At 36.6% G+C, this 17039-nt stretch overlaps 1 long non-coding RNA gene across 2 annotated transcripts in view; it reads right to left on the bottom strand.

Moving 5' to 3' along the window:
* LOC110597361 (uncharacterized) overlaps positions 1 to 17039 on the bottom strand; it is a 39959-nt gene that overhangs the window by 9444 nt on the left and 13476 nt on the right. Inside the window, exon 3 of one of the 2 annotated variants that reach the window (XR_013430940.1) lies at positions 1509 to 1657. The exons of the other annotated variant lie outside the window; for it this stretch is intronic. This is a non-coding gene — a long non-coding RNA (uncharacterized LOC110597361). The remainder of the gene's footprint in view (positions 1 to 1508; positions 1658 to 17039) is intronic. 2 annotated transcript variants of the gene reach the window in all.

The following is a 17039-nucleotide window of genomic DNA, read 5'->3' as shown; positions in this document are numbered from 1 at the left end:
TGGGATCTCTCTGCCTCTTTTTTTTTTTTTTTTTTTTTTTAATGGTGCCTTAAGGCTGGATCTCAAACATTGGGACCAGGGTATTCTGGAACACCTCTTAACTCCACACACCATGGTATACAATTCCAAGTCCATCACTGTCTTCTGAAGTTACAGAAATGGAGATATAGAGAAGTTAAAGGTCCAGCACCAAATCAGAGTAGTATTTATTTAACAGCCAAGTCAAATCTGTTTAGTTTTCAATTTAAGACCTTTGAAAATGAAAGCTGAAGTACCCATTTTCAGTGGAAAGAAAATAAAAGCATGGACATTATACAACTATATAGTAACTAAAGAATTTTAGTAAGGGAAGAGAGGTCACACGTGTTTTCACCTTCTAATTCTCAGTACAGAAAACTTCCTTTAATATTAAGACTTCAGATAACTTCTTTTCCCATTCCTTAACACAAAACACAGAATAATTTAATATATAGAGAGTCAGTTGTAACAACAACAACTATAAAAAAAAAAAAAAAAACAAGGGTCAAAGGAGATGAGAAGTATCCTATTTTAAAACTACCTGAGTCAGGTAAAGTCTATTACTGTCCATAAAGGCATCGCTGGTCTGAATCTAAATTATACATGTGATATATATATATATATATATATATATAGAGAGAGAGAGAGAGAGAGAGAGAGAGAGATTTTTTTTACTTTAGTAACTTATTTTATGAAAAAGGAAGGAAAGTTGTTCTTCATCTCATTGGCTACTCAGGATAATATTCTACTTTCTTCAATTCTTTGTATATCTGCAGATGAACAGAGTATTCTTTTTTTTTTGGTGTATCTGTGTGATTGTGGCATTTGTTTTCATTTTATTTTTGGTACTTAGCAATAGAGTATATATATATATATATATATATATATATATATGTATATATATATATTCTGTCTATAATAAATATAGAATAAAGATATATATATATCTTTATTCTATATTTATTATATATATATATTGAGTGCTTGGCATACTCTCTGTCAAAGTCCATGGGAGTCTTCATGTTGCAGGACACATACTTGTTGAGCAAGGACTGAATGTTACTGTGTCCAACATCTTGTTTTCTAACACACTGAATGAGTGGGCAAAGTGGAAATGGGTAGCTTGGTCAGCTGTCACCAGGGTTTTCCTTGCCCAGTCTCTGACAGAACTCCCAGTTATTTCATTTCCATCTCCAAGGGTACAATAGACCATCATTGCTTTTTATTTCCTGGCCAGTGGTCTTTTTGGGTTTTTATACTCTGATGTAAAAATGAAAATGTTTATGGAGGAGGAGATTGAAAGAAACATTTGGAAAACCACACACACACACACACACACACACACACACACACACAGAAATATGCCAATGACAAGTTAGTGTACTGTTGGGCGAGAGGTAGAACACAGCTTCTCCAACATCCAACAGAACATCTGCTTATGAAGTGAGGACAAAAGAGTTGGGGAAGTCATTAAGAATTTTCTTACTTACTCTTTGGGGGAAATGATCATTCTCTAGTTCCAGTGATTTTCCACTGTTGTCCTTTCAGACTTGTGGTTAGTTGAAATTCCTCTAAAATCATGGGAGTAAAATAGTCACGTGTAGTTTTCAGAGAGAGAATTTCTCGGTTCTGTTGATGTCTTCATAGACATTTTGACAGAAAAATGGGAAAGATGTCATCAATATCTTCTTTCCAAAGGCCATTTTATACCAGCCTTACAACTCCCATTTGATAGAGGATGAGTAGAAGAAAACTGCTCTTTGCTCAGCTCCAGAGAATTTTATTTCCCTCTTATGTAAACCACTCCATGTCAGAATAAGAGTTTATATAAAATTAATGTGTTCTATATACCAAGACTAAATGACTTAATTTTGAATATATAGACATTTTCAATGATTAAATATTATTATGTGGAAATTGAAGGGCCTCTCAGGAATGACAGAGCTCCCAACCTTCCTTTGTGTTTTGTCTAAAGCAGGATTTAAAGGTTTTTAATAGACTTTAGAAGGGCTAGAAATCTCCATATATACTGCCTGGCTGGTCTTGATTTATTGGTGGATTTCCTGTGGAATTTTTATGCGGCACTTGATTTTCCCTGCGGGGCTTATTAACTCTTGATTGGGTAATGTAAATTTCTAGCCAAGATTAAGCACAAACAAAGACAAAATTCATTTATTTTAATAAGGAAAATTGAAGTTCTGGACTCTTGTATTTCCTCTTGCAAATAATCTAGTCCGTTGGGCAATTTTAATTTGGTGGAAAATAAAAAAATATATATATTAATTTAATGCTCTAATTTGGGGGTTAGTCATTAAAGTTTTGAAATGAGAAATAGTTCATGTATTCTGTTTGAGTCTTGCCCATTTACCCCCTTTTTTTAGCTTATAGGAAAAAAATTCTGGGAGAAGTAGCTACTTTTCCTTGGGTTTCAGTCTTTCTGTCTCAAATGTCTGGCAGTATTCATGTCCAACATAAAGATAGCATTTATGCTGGCATTTAGCAGATGGGTTTGAATTTTCTAGCCAGAGAAAAGTTAAATGATAAACTTTTACTGACAACTGCATAGGACCATTACATACTTTTTCCATCATATATGTCTTTATCTCTCTTACACACACACACACAGAGAATAATAGTAGTTTTAGTTTTAATGTTGTGAAAGAGCTTCATAAACATAATGGCTACATGCAATTGAGAAGAGATTATTGTCCAGAGAGAAGAGACAGTTAGCAGTTTGTTCTGATGGTGTTGGGAAGTTGATTGGAAATGGATAAGGAAGAAATCAACATTCCCATTTCCTGGCTTGAGTAAGTTAATGACAGATTTACAGATGGGAAAACCATGAGAGGGAATAGATTGTTGGTTGGAAGGTGAGAAAGTTAATAAACGGCATTTGGATATGTTATCTTTAAAATACCTTTGGGACATCCATGGAGTCATGCTGACATTTTGAAATATGAATCTGGAGCCTAGCAGTCTAAGGATGCCAGTATACTATAGAAATTCTGAATATCAAGAATTATAATGAACATTATATTTTTCTGCTATAATCTTGGAACATAAATGCCTATATCACTAAATATTTATTTTTTGATAAATGAATAAATAAACAGTGGGACAGGGCATATATTTCAAAAGATAGTATCATAATTAAGGAGTTATATTAGGAAAATAAAGACACAAATTATTTAAATATTTCAATTAAATAATTTACACATTATTTAATAATTCTTTAATACCCTTCATTACTTTTCTGTTTACAATTTTCTGTACTCATTCTTTCTGCAAGTTCAATAATTTTAACAGTTTCTATATGTTTTCTGACATTCTGGTATCAGTCAGGCATTACCACAATGCTGCTTAACAAATCATTCCAAAATCCAGTGTCCTTTTTTTTTTAAGTTTTCTTTAATTTTATTATTAATGTTTAATGTTTTTTTAATTTTTTTATTGATTGTTCAAAACATTACAGAGCTCATGATATATCATCTTTCATACATTTGACTCAATTGGGTTTTGAACTCCCATTTCTACTCCAAATACAGATTGCAGAATCACATCTGTTACATACTCACATTTTTACATAATGGCATATTAGTGACTGTTGTATTCTGCTACCTTTCCTATCCCCTACTGTCCCCCCTCCCCTCCCCTCCCCTCCCATCTTCCCTCTCTACCTCCTCTGCTGTTGTTCAATTCTCTCCCTTTTTCCCCTTCCCCTTGCCCCTCATAACCTCTTATAATTTTGTGTATCATTGAAGGTCTCCTACCATTTCCATATGCTTTCCCTTCTCTCTCCCTTTCTCTCCCCCCATTCGTCTGTCTTTGTTTACTGTTAGTCTTTTCCTCATGCTCTTCCTTCCTGTTCTGTTCTTAGTTGCTCTCTTTATATCAAAGAAGACATTTGGCATTTGTTTTTTAGGGCTTGGCTAGCTTCACTTAGCATAATCTGCTCTAATGCCATCCATTTCCCTGCAAATTCTATGATTTTGTCATTTCTTAGTGCTGCATAATACTCCATTGTGTATAGATGCCACATTTTTTTTATCCATTCATCTATTGAAGGGCATCTAGTTTGGTTCCACAGTCTAGCTATTGTGAATTGTGCCGCTATAATCATTGATGTGGCTGTATCCCTATAGTACACTCTTTTAAGGTCCTCAGGGAATAGTCCGAGAAGGGCGATAGCTGGGTCAAATGGTGGATCCATTCCCAGCTTTCCCAGGAATCTCCATACTGCTTTCCAAATTGGCCTCACCATTTTGCAGTCCCACCAGCAGTGTACAAGTGTACCCTTTTCCCCACATCCTCGCCAACACTTATTGTTGTTTGACTTCATAATGGCTGCCAATCTAACTGGAGTGAGATGGTATCTTAGGGTGGTTTTGATTTGCATTTCTCAGAAGATGGAAAAATGTACCCTGTTCATGGATAGGCAGAACTAACATCATCAAAATGGCGATATTACCCAAAGTTCTCTACAGGTTCAATGCGATGCCAATCAAAATCCCTACGGCATTTCCTGTAGAAATAGATAAAGCAAACATGAAATTCATATGGAAAAACAAAAGACCCAGAATAGCAAAAGCAATTCTAAGCAGCAAGTGTGAATCTGGAGGTATAGCAATACCAGAGTTCAAACTATACTACAAAGCAATAGTAACAAAAACAGCATGGTACTGGTACCAAAACAGGCAGGTGGACCAATGGTACAGAATAGAAGACACAGAGACTAATCCACAAAGTTACAACTATCTTATATTTGATAAAGGGGCTAAAAACATGCAATGGAGGAAGGATAGCATCTTCAACAAATGGTGCTGGGAAAATTGGGAATCCATATGCAACAAAATGAAATTGAATCCCTTTCTCTCGCCAGCCACAAAAGTTAACTCAAAATGGATCAAGGAGCTAGATATCAAATCAGAGACTCTGCGTATGATAGAAGAAAAAGTTGGCTCCGATCTACATATTGTGGGGTCGGGCTCCAAATTCCTCAATAGGACACCCATAGCCCAAGAGTTAATAACAAGAATCAACAAATGGGACTTACTTAAACTAAAAAGTTTTTTCTCAGCAAGAGAAACAATAAGAGAGGAAAATAGGGAGCCTACATCCTGGGAACAAATTTTTACCCCTCACACCTCAGATAGAGCCCTAATATCCAGAATGTACAAAGAACTCAAAAAATTAAACAATAAGATAACAAACAATCCAATCAACAAATGGGCCAAGGACCTGAACAGACACTTCTCAGAGGAGGACATACAATCAATCAACAAGTACATGAAAAAATGTTCACCATCTCTAGCAATCAGAGAAATGCAAAATCCAGTGTCTTAAAACTATAAATATTCATTCTTTCTCAAGTCTTCACCTTGGTTGGGATCCAGTTGGATCCCAAGACTGGATTCAGCTGGGTTTGGCTTCAGGCTGCTGGTTAGCTCTAGTTTTCCTCTAGTGTCTCTCATCTGCTCGGGAACAGTGACTAAGCTTCTCAAGGCAGAAGCTAGAGAGGCAAAGCCATCCCTTCTGAGCGCCTGTCAAATCTGTTTGTTTCATCTTACTTATAAAAGTCATATGGCTGGTTCCAAAACCAGGGGCAGAGAATTCATCCCCCATATGTAATCATAGAAAAAAAAAAACTGAATCATTTTGAATAATAATTCTACCTTCCACAGTTTTCAAAAATTAGTATCCAAGGGCGGAGGTTCATTCATGCCTGTCATGCCAGTGGCTCAGGAGGCTGAGGCAGGAGGATTGAGAGTTCAAAGCCAGCCTCATCAAAAGTAAGGCTTGCTAAGCAACTTATAAATAAAACACAAAAAGTAGGGCTGGGGAAGTGACTCAGTGGTAGAGTGCCCCTGAGTTCAATCACAAGTACCCGCCTAAAACCAAAATGAACAACAACAACAACAACAAATTGGTACCTAAAGTTTGGGGCCTTCTCAAAGTGTTAAGATTGGTAAGTAATTTACCAAAATAGGGCATTTTTTCCTTGAATGCATTATGTCAATTCTAAGGGACACCACTTTCTACACTTCTGACAAATGAACTCCATATATACTATACTTGCTACATGTATATGAGCCACTAAGTTAGGAAGCAGAAAATTGGGTATGCTTCAAGCCTTTCTCACCAATTAGTGTCTGGTTAACTTGAAAATTTTTCTATGATATTTTGCTTCAGTTCGTTCCTTCCTTCCTTCCTTCCCTCCCTCCCTCTCTCCTTTTTTCCTTTCTTTCTTTCTTAATTTCTTTTTTTTTCCTACAGCATTCTCCCTGTGCCTGGTGTTCTGAATCTTCCTCTGGCCACCTACATTATATCCAGATTCAAGTCATGCCCTACTCTAATAAGTGCACATATTTCTTCTGCTTTCCTACTACACAGTACCTTCTCCATGTCAAATCCCTATTCAACCATCGACTGACTATTTTTTCAGTGCAGCAAATATCTGTTGAGTCATCCTAAGTACCAGATACACTGCCAGGATAAAAGGTTGAACCTGAAGGGACAGTCTCTTGTTTGTCACGTAACTATTGTAGTGGGGTCAAAGAGAGAGAGAAAAAAAAAAACAAAAATTATTAAGAACTATGTAATAAAAAAAAATCTTAAATATATGTGCAGTGCCATGAACTGAAGGAAATGATTTGATAGAATACAAGGGAGTGTCCTATTTAGGTTAGACACAGGGAAAGACTTCTGGCTGACATGATGTGAGTTTTACCCTTAAATGAGAAGAAAGTGAGAGGCATTTCAAACATCAGTGGGAATAGAATTCTAAAGAGTGTGAGTGAACATCTTGAGGTAGCAAGAATGATTGTGTATGACTGGAAAGCAGAAATGAGGTCAGCTTGGTTCCAGCATGGAGAAGGAAAATCAATAGATTAATAAGTGATATTGAAAAAAAGGCAGAAAGAAGACCATTTAGGGCCTGAGGCCAAGAAGTAAGACTTGGATCCTGTTTTAAGGATGATGGACAGACGCAAACTTTATTAGACAGTACCTTGTACTTTTCAAGGGGCATGTTTTGTTATGTTTTGGAAAATTGATTTGTTTGAAGTAGTCAAGTTTGGAAGAAAAAAAAATGAAAATTATGTGTCCAAGTTAGTAGAATAATCCGTCTTCCCAAAACTGTGGTAGCTTCAATTGATCTGTTAGTGATGAGGACAAATGAATAAATGAAAAAAGAATCAAGATAGAATGTGAAGGTCAAGCTGAATTGCTTGTGGGTGTATTAAATATTGAGTGCAAAGAAAAAAAGAAACCAAGGATAGCTCTTAGGTCTTTGGTTTGAGAAACCAAAGGGCTTTGGGTTTCCTTTCCTGTAAAATAGTCCACATTAGTACCATCTCATAAGGATGTTGCAGGCATAATAATAAATGTAAAATGCACTGACTTCTATTAGGATGCTCTGGACATTGCAAATTCTCAATAAATATTGGATTCCTTTTTTTTTTCTCCTTTACATCTTAGTATTTGCCCAAGTATTGGGATCACAATAAGTGCTGCCACACGCTGCGTGGACAAAAGCAGGGAAAATGTAATTGGTTATGAATTTCTCCACCAAAGATTTTTGTTTGTTTGTTTTTCCATTTGCAATACCCCACTGTGACTCACTTGATTTTCTGCAGTGTCCTTCTTAATCAAAGTGCTTCGTGGACTGCAATTTTGTAAATTGAAGTGGATTAAAATTAGTTTTGTCAGAGAATATCACGACACCCTCAGCCCTCACCTGGAAATAATTGGAGACACCCTGGGGTATCACAGACTGGGTTTCAGGAATCACCACTCTCCGTGCTGCCTCACTGGTGTGTTTATGAAAACTAAATTGACAGCAGCAGTTCATTAGGAGAGCTCGAATGAATGTGCACAGTTTCCTGATAAACTTGCAAAGACTTAGGGAACCATGAAAAATTTCTTCCCCCAAAAAATTGCAGAAGTAAAGATCAAAGCGTAATGCATGCACACAATGGTGTTTAATGAAAAACCAAATCAGGAAAAAAAAGAGGCCCCAGATATCCAGTTCCAACAGATTTATAAATATCAGGATAGGCATTTAGAAATCTACTCGATGGATTTTACATCTTCACATGTGTTTCCTAAAGCAAGAGAGATTTAAAGAACTCCCAGAATGTACATAATTTGAAAGGAGGACAGATAGGATGAAGCTGGAGCAACATGGGATCCTGTCACCATGTTCTTTAGCTCCTGTAAATTGAGGGGGAACCCCCCCCCCCACCAGACTACTGGCAGTAGAGCAAAGAAATACACAACTGGCCGTGAGTTGTACAATTGCCCATCATGGATTCTTGAAGAAGAACAATCTCCCCAAAACTTCCCAGCACATCCAAAGATGGAGTCCTGTTATCTTTATTATAAAGATTTATGTCTTAGACTTGTTTGAATCTATGCTTAGCAGTGTTGTCCTTTTTCAGGCTTCCATTTTGAAATACATCACCCCTTTTCTGAGCACACCAAGGCAGGGCAGGTACTGCATAGAATTATTCCAAATTCTTTCAGCTTTTAAAGGTTATTCTATGGCTGTGTCCATGCTCATTAGCAAATGATATGCACAGTAATTTCTGAGCCCAGAGGGCTCAGGATGAGGAGGGATCTCATTAGGAAGTCCGCAGACATTCCCTTTCTCTCTCCTTTTCATCTGCTCATTCCTTCCTGAGAAAAGCCTGTTCCCCCACTGATCTGTCTCCTTTGGCCAGCGGCCTAAACGTAGGGAAGTCAGCCCTACAGGGGAAGCAGCCTCCTTTGAAGCCCCCAGGGACCCTTTCAGTCCTAATTACAGCAAATGTCTCAGGCAGGCATCATGTCCTGAAGCCAATGACTGTGGTTCAAGGGCCAGAGCTTCAGGGGCCTCCTATCTTGTGATTTCTGAAATATTTTTTGATCTTAATATTTTCTCTCCCATCTTCCCTGTGAGGATTTTCATGCAAGAACATGAGGTTGATCAAATTTGGTTTGAAATTTTCAGTCACTGTAACAAATGCCTATAATGGAATAACTTGTACAGTGATACTGATAGCTAAAGATGGAAAAAATTTTGGGAAAGTACTTTATCTGTGCTCTCTATTTCATACTCATAGCAATACAAAGGTATTGTTGGATCTACTTGGGAGTTAAAGAAACCAGGCTCATGTCAAATGGTAGAGTCAAGCCTTACATCCCAATTTTCATCATGACAGATACTGTGTGCTTTCTACCATACAGGTGTAACTATCCCCCCCAAAAAAAAATGTCCTATAGGTAGAATCCTTTAAGGGAATCTAAATGTGAGATTTTGGGGGTCTTTTGGCCCAGGTCACCCTTGCTCTGGATCAATTTTTCTCTTCTCTGTGGATAAATTTTACTGATTATGTTGATACTATCAATAAGGTCCAGATTGGGTCCCAGTGGATCTTTTAATAGTGATTTGTTCCTCTATCTGTACTCACTGGCTTTGGTCTGCTTTCTTTTTAGTAAGCAGAATGTAATTAAACTTGGAGGTATTGCTTGGATTCCATTTCCCAGTGCCCCAAACTTTCTCTTTCAGATCAATCTTGCCACAGAAAAAAATGTCGAAGTTAAAATAGATCTGGAGGTTTAAAAAGGCCTATATGAAGAGGATTAAGCTCAAAAGTTCTGAATTTTATTTTATTTTTTGCAAGGTCAAAGAGCTGACAGTACACAAAAGGTCATGATGGGAAAAAAATAGTGTCCACTTAATAAAATATGAGAACATTGCAAATACATTCATAATGTAGTTAAGCAAACACAACCTTAGTTTTGTACTATTAAGGAGATGTTGGGTAAACCTCTGTGAATCTCTGATTCCCATCTGTTTGATAAGTATTGGAATACCTCACCCAACCTTATTCTGAGGTGAGGCTTAACAGAAATAGCTTGCATAAAAGTGCACAGAGATTTATAGTTCATGTTGGAGGTATTCAACAAGTGTCTATTTTCTAAATCACATCAAGATAAATATTTGCCTGCATTATCTCTACACAGCTAACCTCTCTGAGGATTTATTTCCTCATCTGTAATATGAAAACAGAACAATCAACCTCATAGATTCCACCATGCCTTGCTAATTATATTCTAATGGCAAGACATAAAATGAGCGAATTTTGAAATAAGAACTGGATTCCGATCCAGTACTTCTGTTCAGAAATCACATATAAGAACTTCATTACCTTAAACTCTCTGAGACTCGGTTTCTTCCTTTGAGATAATATTGCCTGCTTGTAAGATCATTGTCCATATGCAAGAGTCCATCATGTTCTACTCTACTTATTTTTACAATACCATCAATAGTGAGAATAGTTATTAGTCTAACATGGGAGACTGGAGAGTTAAAACAAAAATAAGATGTGAGCAATTAGCAGTAGGCAATTAGTAAACTGGAACAAAGAGTCCCAGAGTGGCCTTGAATGTCTACTTCATTAAAGAGGCCAGACAGCATTGTGATGGATGTGAATAAAATATAAGATGCATTCCAACCACAGCAGGACAGTTCAGTTTAAGAGAGGTTCTGCCACTCTCCTGGTGTCCCCGTTGTCCTGACCTCCTTAAAACCATGAAGGCCAAAACAGAGTTTTTTCACTGTTTTGCTAAGGATGAGTTTATGAGTGGTTTAGAGATACTGACCCACTAAAGACTCAAGGGACTTGAATAGGGCCAGTGGCTCTGGAAGTCATGGCTGGTCATGCATCTCAATCAACTCAATCATGTCATGCAGTGTCCCACAGAAGGATGGCCATCAAACAAATTGTAATGTATTAAATAGTGTTCTCCTCTATCTAGAAGAGACCATCAGAGCCAATCTTCCAATGTCTCATACACTCTTTCCCTAGGTACAAGACCTTAGGCTGTCCACATGACGACTAATTCAACTCAAGTTCCCGTCCCTTCCTAGCACTCAACCTGTACCCTTTGAAAGTCGTCTTCAGATTAGCAGCATCAGCGTTACCTGGAAATTGGAATCCAAAGGCTTGTGTTTGGATAAAGCAGTCTGCTTTAATATGTCCTCCAGGTGATGGTGATGCACAGAGACCCATGAGAACTCCCACCCAGTTCTTTCCCATGCCCGTGTGAACCACAGCATGTCACCCGCCAATCCCTACTACCTGGCCTCTGCTCCAAATGTCCCCTTTACTTTCTTGTCTAACCCTAACTAGACTCTGAGGATGATTTTACTTTTTATGAAACTTTCTCAAGTAATTAAAAATAATTTTCATTGTGAAATAAAATAAAAGTTGAGAAAAGCACACATAATTTAAATGTTTGTTAAATGCATAATTTAATGAATGCTTATAAGATAAATATTACTCAGGTTTCAGAGACAACTTTGTCTTCACCCCAGAAGCCCTTTCCCAATCACAAACCGTCTATGAGGCCATAAAAAAAATCATCATAGTGACTTTGAAAGCAATCACTTTATTTTGCATTTTAGCTATTTTACCCACATATACATCACTATGCCCTGAAATTTGTGATTGCCCATTTTGTTTTCATAATTTGGCATATCTGTTAAACCTCTTTAATGTACATGTTTCTTCTCTATCTCTCTCTCTTTCATTACAAACTCTGTGATGAGAAGCCGAGGTCATTTGACAAAGAACCCAATCTGGATTCTGCTGATCACATATTTATGGTGAAGTTCAACATTCCCTTTGTCCACTGCAATCACTATCATCCTCACAACTCAAAGGCTCTCATATTTAGCTAGTGGAGTCTCTTCAAGTTGGGCTTTAAGTGTTTCTCTTTTTTTTTTGACATAATTTTAATGGTCTCTTGCTATCATGCCATACCAGACTGTGACATGCTGTTCCTAGTGTGTTCTGTGCATTTTCTCTGTCAGAACTGGGGTCCTCCAGTTTTTCAAGAAACCCTAGCTGCCATTTCTGACAAATGACTTATCAAGGACATGATTTGATGCTAAGATCACTCTTCTTCTCTACTGTGAGAAACTGAGAAGAAGTGAGAACTTATAAAGAACATTGGATCATCACTAGATATTTTAAGTGTAATAGTTTTTGTGAGAATAAAATAGTGTATATATCATATATACAGTGTATATGAAATATATATGCATATATCATATATATGCACATAAGGATGTGAACATCTTGTCTTTCTTTTGGCCCTTGTCTTCTTCCTTGTGAAGGAAGTGAACTTCAAAATTTTTATGTCCAGCAAAAGTGATTTCCAGACATAAAGAATACAACACTGTTACCAGTAAGAAAGAATACAAAACGGTTACCAGTAAGAAATACCTTGGGAAATATTATGGTTATCTATTTTTTTTTTCTGAGAAATCTCCTGAATAATGACACCATACAAGTAACTTACAAAAACATTAACCCAAGGATGGTTAGTAAGTGAGTCTTTTTTTATACAATATTATATTGGGGTATAAGCCCACATACATGTACATTAACAGGAAGAGAGAAGAGAGTGATACATGTACATGTATACAGTTGTCTATAAAACAAAGTTAAACAAGGACTAGGAATGATTACAGTGTAAAATGTTTATACTTTCTACAATATATCTTTTTAAAATAATGGATGAAAATGGGGAACACCTAAAGTTGTAATGTTTCAGTAAACACATTTTTAGGGATATTAAGATTGATATTATGCATTTGGGGTAAAATTGGGAGTTCATAACCCACTTCAATCTAATGTATGAAATATGATATGTCAAGAGCTTTGTAATGTTGTGAACAACCAATAAAAAAAATTAAAAAAAAAAGATTGATATTATGAAGCTGATATTTGCAATGTGGATAGAACAAATATGTGATGATGATATGTTGCAAATCTGAAGTTCTCTTTACCCTTGCCATTTGGGGTATGAAAGAAAGATACAAATGTAAAGAAGTGCTTAGGTAAAAGCTTTGCTGACTTTAAACTGTAGATATCAATGTGAAGTCATGAGGCATTTATCTGAATATACAGGCTTTATAAATCATGTGGTATTATTTCTAGACATTCAAAGGAAGTTTTCTTATTCTTGAAAGTCCAGTTACATCATTAGAACAAATCTTGGCATTGGTGTGTCTGGTTGATATTTTTAGATATGTGGTGTGTGATTTTAAATATATCATTTCAATTTCAGTCTTTGGTTTTTAGATTTTTTTTCTTAGAATTAGATTTTAATATATATTCACTTCCCAGAATTGATTTTCTTCTTCAAGGAATCCTGTTATCTATGTTCAGTCTTCTTTATCTATCTTTAGCTTCTATCATTCTTAACTCCTTTTAATCTATCTTTAGTTTGTGAATGTAAAACTATTTTCTTTTTCAGTGTTTTATTTATTTTTTTTCTGAATGCAATGACCTCATGTCTTAATTCTGACTTTTATTTCTTCTATAGTTTGCTTGATGGATGTGATTTGGTTGATTTTGAGGTAGTCATTATAATTTTGATCTGGTTTTATAGGCACAGTCTTTTGGTATGCCTTTTTCGGGACTGCGGTCATGTTATTCTTTTCCCTATCCTTATTCTTCCATAATGTCTTTTTATAGGATTTTACGTTGGCATTTTATTGCTAAAGTTTATGTGAGATTATTTTTGTTCTGAGTTTTACAATAAATTGGAGTTCAGAGAAATGTTATTATAACTTCATGGAGCAGCTTCTTCTTCTTCCTCCTCCTCCTCCTCCTCCTCTTCCTCTTCCTCCCCCCCCTCCTCCTCCTCCTCCTCCTGAGGATTCTCAGCTTTCCCCCTTGCCATCTTTCACTGTAGCCCTTGTCTTTCCTTTGTCTTGTCTACCTTCCCAGAAATTTCTCTTCAATGTGTGACTCTGTCGGAGAAGGAAGCCTGGTGGTCAGTTTGGGGAGTTCACAGGCCTGTACTGCCCTGCCCCATCCTGCCTTTCCAAGGAGGGATCCCACTGTGAAGACACCAGCCCCTCCTCTTACAAGGTCCTTCTCCAGCGCATTTGGTGGGCTGTTTCCTGCCACTGTCAGTGCTGACTCCTTTTCTTCTCCTTCCAAAACAGATATGTACTGCTCTATGGCTCTTGTTGATTATCTCTTAATTTTAGTATTTGTGATTTTTTTACTTCATATGCTTTTCTTTGTTAATTTGGGTTTTGATTTCTAATTGTGTCATATGTTTTGTGAGCTATTTGGAGAATATGAAACTGTTAGGATATTTTATTTCATCCTATGATTGCGGTAGGGTCTTTAAAAGGATTATTCTCCTTCCCCTCCTTTACTATCTTTTTACTTTCTTCCTTTGTCTTTTTATTTTCCTTCCTTCTTTCTTTTTTTTTTTTTTTTAAATTTCTGGACCAGAATATTTATTTTCCCTCATTCCCCAAAGCCCAAGTTCCCCTGAAGCACATAATGTGTTCTCATTCCATTCATGCCATCTTTTTAGTTCCCTGGTCACTTCTCTCACTCATTGAAGATCTTTACCCATATATCTCTGTGCATTATTTACCAATGCTTATTTAATATTCTTTAAAAAATTTACACCCACATAAACCATTCATTTAACACCCTGTCTCTTGGCTGTCTGAACACATTCCTAATTAGCTTTCTATTATCTGCCTCAGTTGAACAGTTCCATGGCCATCTCCCAAGATATCATGAATACCCACATCATTTAGAAAATCTTGATTTACAGTGCACTTAAATCTCTCACCACTTTCTCTTTTTCCCTCTCTTTTTCACATCCCAAAGCCTCTCATCTCACTGAGACCTCTAATTCATAGACTGAGCTGTTTTTTTTTTAACTGTACGTATTCTTAATCAATTTAGTGAATATAACCCATCACTAATCTACTCCTTCAAATATACCATCTGTTCTCCGGTCTCTTTCTCCCATCTTTAATCCCGTGACTAAATCCTAAGTATGGGTAAATTATGATCTCCACCTATTCTGTGACAGATGGGAACAACTGAATATAACTGGGAAAAAAATACAGAAGAGCAGCACTGTGCTCTCTGGATCAAGTTGAAGTCTGCAATGAGACCTGAGGTTAGCCAGACACTTGTATGATACTTCCCTAACTGCTCCCTGTTGGGGATGGGAAGCTTTCCAAATCCTCTTTCCATTTTCGCTTTTATAGAACAGTGTCAATTCTATGCCACTGAAGAAATGGTAGTCTATACATGAAAACCACTTTCTCTTCCCACTACCAAATTTAGCCAGTTCTTTGCATTGAGAGCTCTATTTCCCATTACCAGGGCTTTTCTCTCTTTGTCACTATCCAAGTTTAACTCCTAATTTAAGGATTCCATCTTCTTACAACTAATCAAGAACTGTTTCTATTCTCACTACTTATTTTTTTCTACTTTTGACTGTATGTTTCCTGTCCACTCTCTTTAGCACAAAAACAGAATTTGTGTTTAAAGAGAAAAAGATAAAAAAAAAGTCTTCTCATTCTATCAAACCTGCTTCTTTCCTGTGTTTTAGTTTTTATAGGATATTTAAAATACCCAGAATGAACCTATTCAGTAAGTACGTCCTGTTCCTCACCTCAGTGACACCTGCATTCAGACCTGAGACTATACTGTCTCCTCATTCTAGTATTTGAATAATCAACATTGATCTCTATCTTGCAAGTGCAAATAGCCAGTTCTCAACCTTCATTTGTCTTGGCCTTGCAAGCACTGGACAGAGCCTGCAATACACTATTTTGGCTAGTGTATTGGGTGGAAGTGGAGAGAGATCTGGGAAAGTGCATTTTTTTCCTGCTTATTTCTTATTTTACCAATCACTGATAATAATACTTATTCTTAGTTTTCTTTTTAGTTCATACCTCCCAATATAGTAGATCTCAAGGATTTGACAAAAGTCATTTTCTTTTCTCTATGTTGATACTACCTGAGCTGTGATCCTTATACTGGAATCTCTCCCTGTAACCTTGACAGTGCTCCTTCCTCTTATATTTCTGGTTATGTCTAATTCCTCAAGAGAGAGAAAAAGCTCATATTCTCTTTAAATACTCCTGACTTTCCAAAGAAGGATGGAAACCTACCCTCATTTTTTTTCCAATGGTGGTGTAGTCTCTATTACATAAAAATAAATATTAAGAGATGGATTTTGATATATTTCATATCAAATTTCAAATTCCGTTGAAAGGTAATCACATGGGAGACCCTGATGAAGAATTTTATGACATTTAGGCTCACTGCTGAAAATTGTCATGACCAAAGAGCAGTCTGCCATGGACACAGGGGTACATATACATTCATTTTTCAAAATCATTTTTAGAGGGAATTCCAGATTCAAGGGTATGAGGTAGAAGAAAAAGATAATTTTAGGAGAATAAAGATTGACGTTTTAACAGTCACATTATGTAAAATAAGTACTAGGCTGCATAAGTATACAGAGGCCAGGTAATTAGAGCTCTTAAACCATCCTAAAAAAGAACCGTTATCTTTTAATCTTAGGCAATCAAGTAATATTGAAAGTTGATGAATGGTTTGTGGTATTCTAGGTCATATTTGTTCACTAAAATTGCTGAAACAAAGTGTCACAGATTGAGGGGCTTATCAAAGAGGCATTTATTGTGTCATTTCTGGAGACTAGAAATCCAAGATCAGGATGTTAACGGGGCCACACTGTCTCCTAGTATGTGGCAGTCCCTTAGCTTGTGGCAAAGCAACTCCAATTTTCATGTGATATTTGGCCGGCGGGCATGTCTCTGTGTCTACATTTTACCTTTTCATAAGGACACCCATCTCTACTTCTGTAGAAGTAGTTCAGATCTCATTTGAACTTAACTAACCATATTTACAATGGTCCTATTTCCTGATAAACCTGTGTTCTGAGATAGTTGTGGTGAGGCCTTCAACGTAACTGTTTTTAAGGACACAATTCTACCCATAATACGTATGTCCATCAAAAATCATTTCTGACATCATATTTGAATTCAAATGCCACCTCCCCAAAAAGAACTCTAATGGCCAAAAAGAAAAACTCAATCCAGGGTCCTTAATAGATTTTCTTTTTTTTTTCTACAAGTGGCCTGGTTAAAAGATGGAGCAAGGATTGCCATGTAT

This window comes from Ictidomys tridecemlineatus, chromosome 15, assembly GCF_052094955.1.
Source record: "Ictidomys tridecemlineatus isolate mIctTri1 chromosome 15, mIctTri1.hap1, whole genome shotgun sequence".
Taxonomy (NCBI): domain Eukaryota; kingdom Metazoa; phylum Chordata; class Mammalia; order Rodentia; family Sciuridae; genus Ictidomys; species Ictidomys tridecemlineatus.
This window is presented reverse-complemented; position numbering and strand designations above follow the sequence as displayed.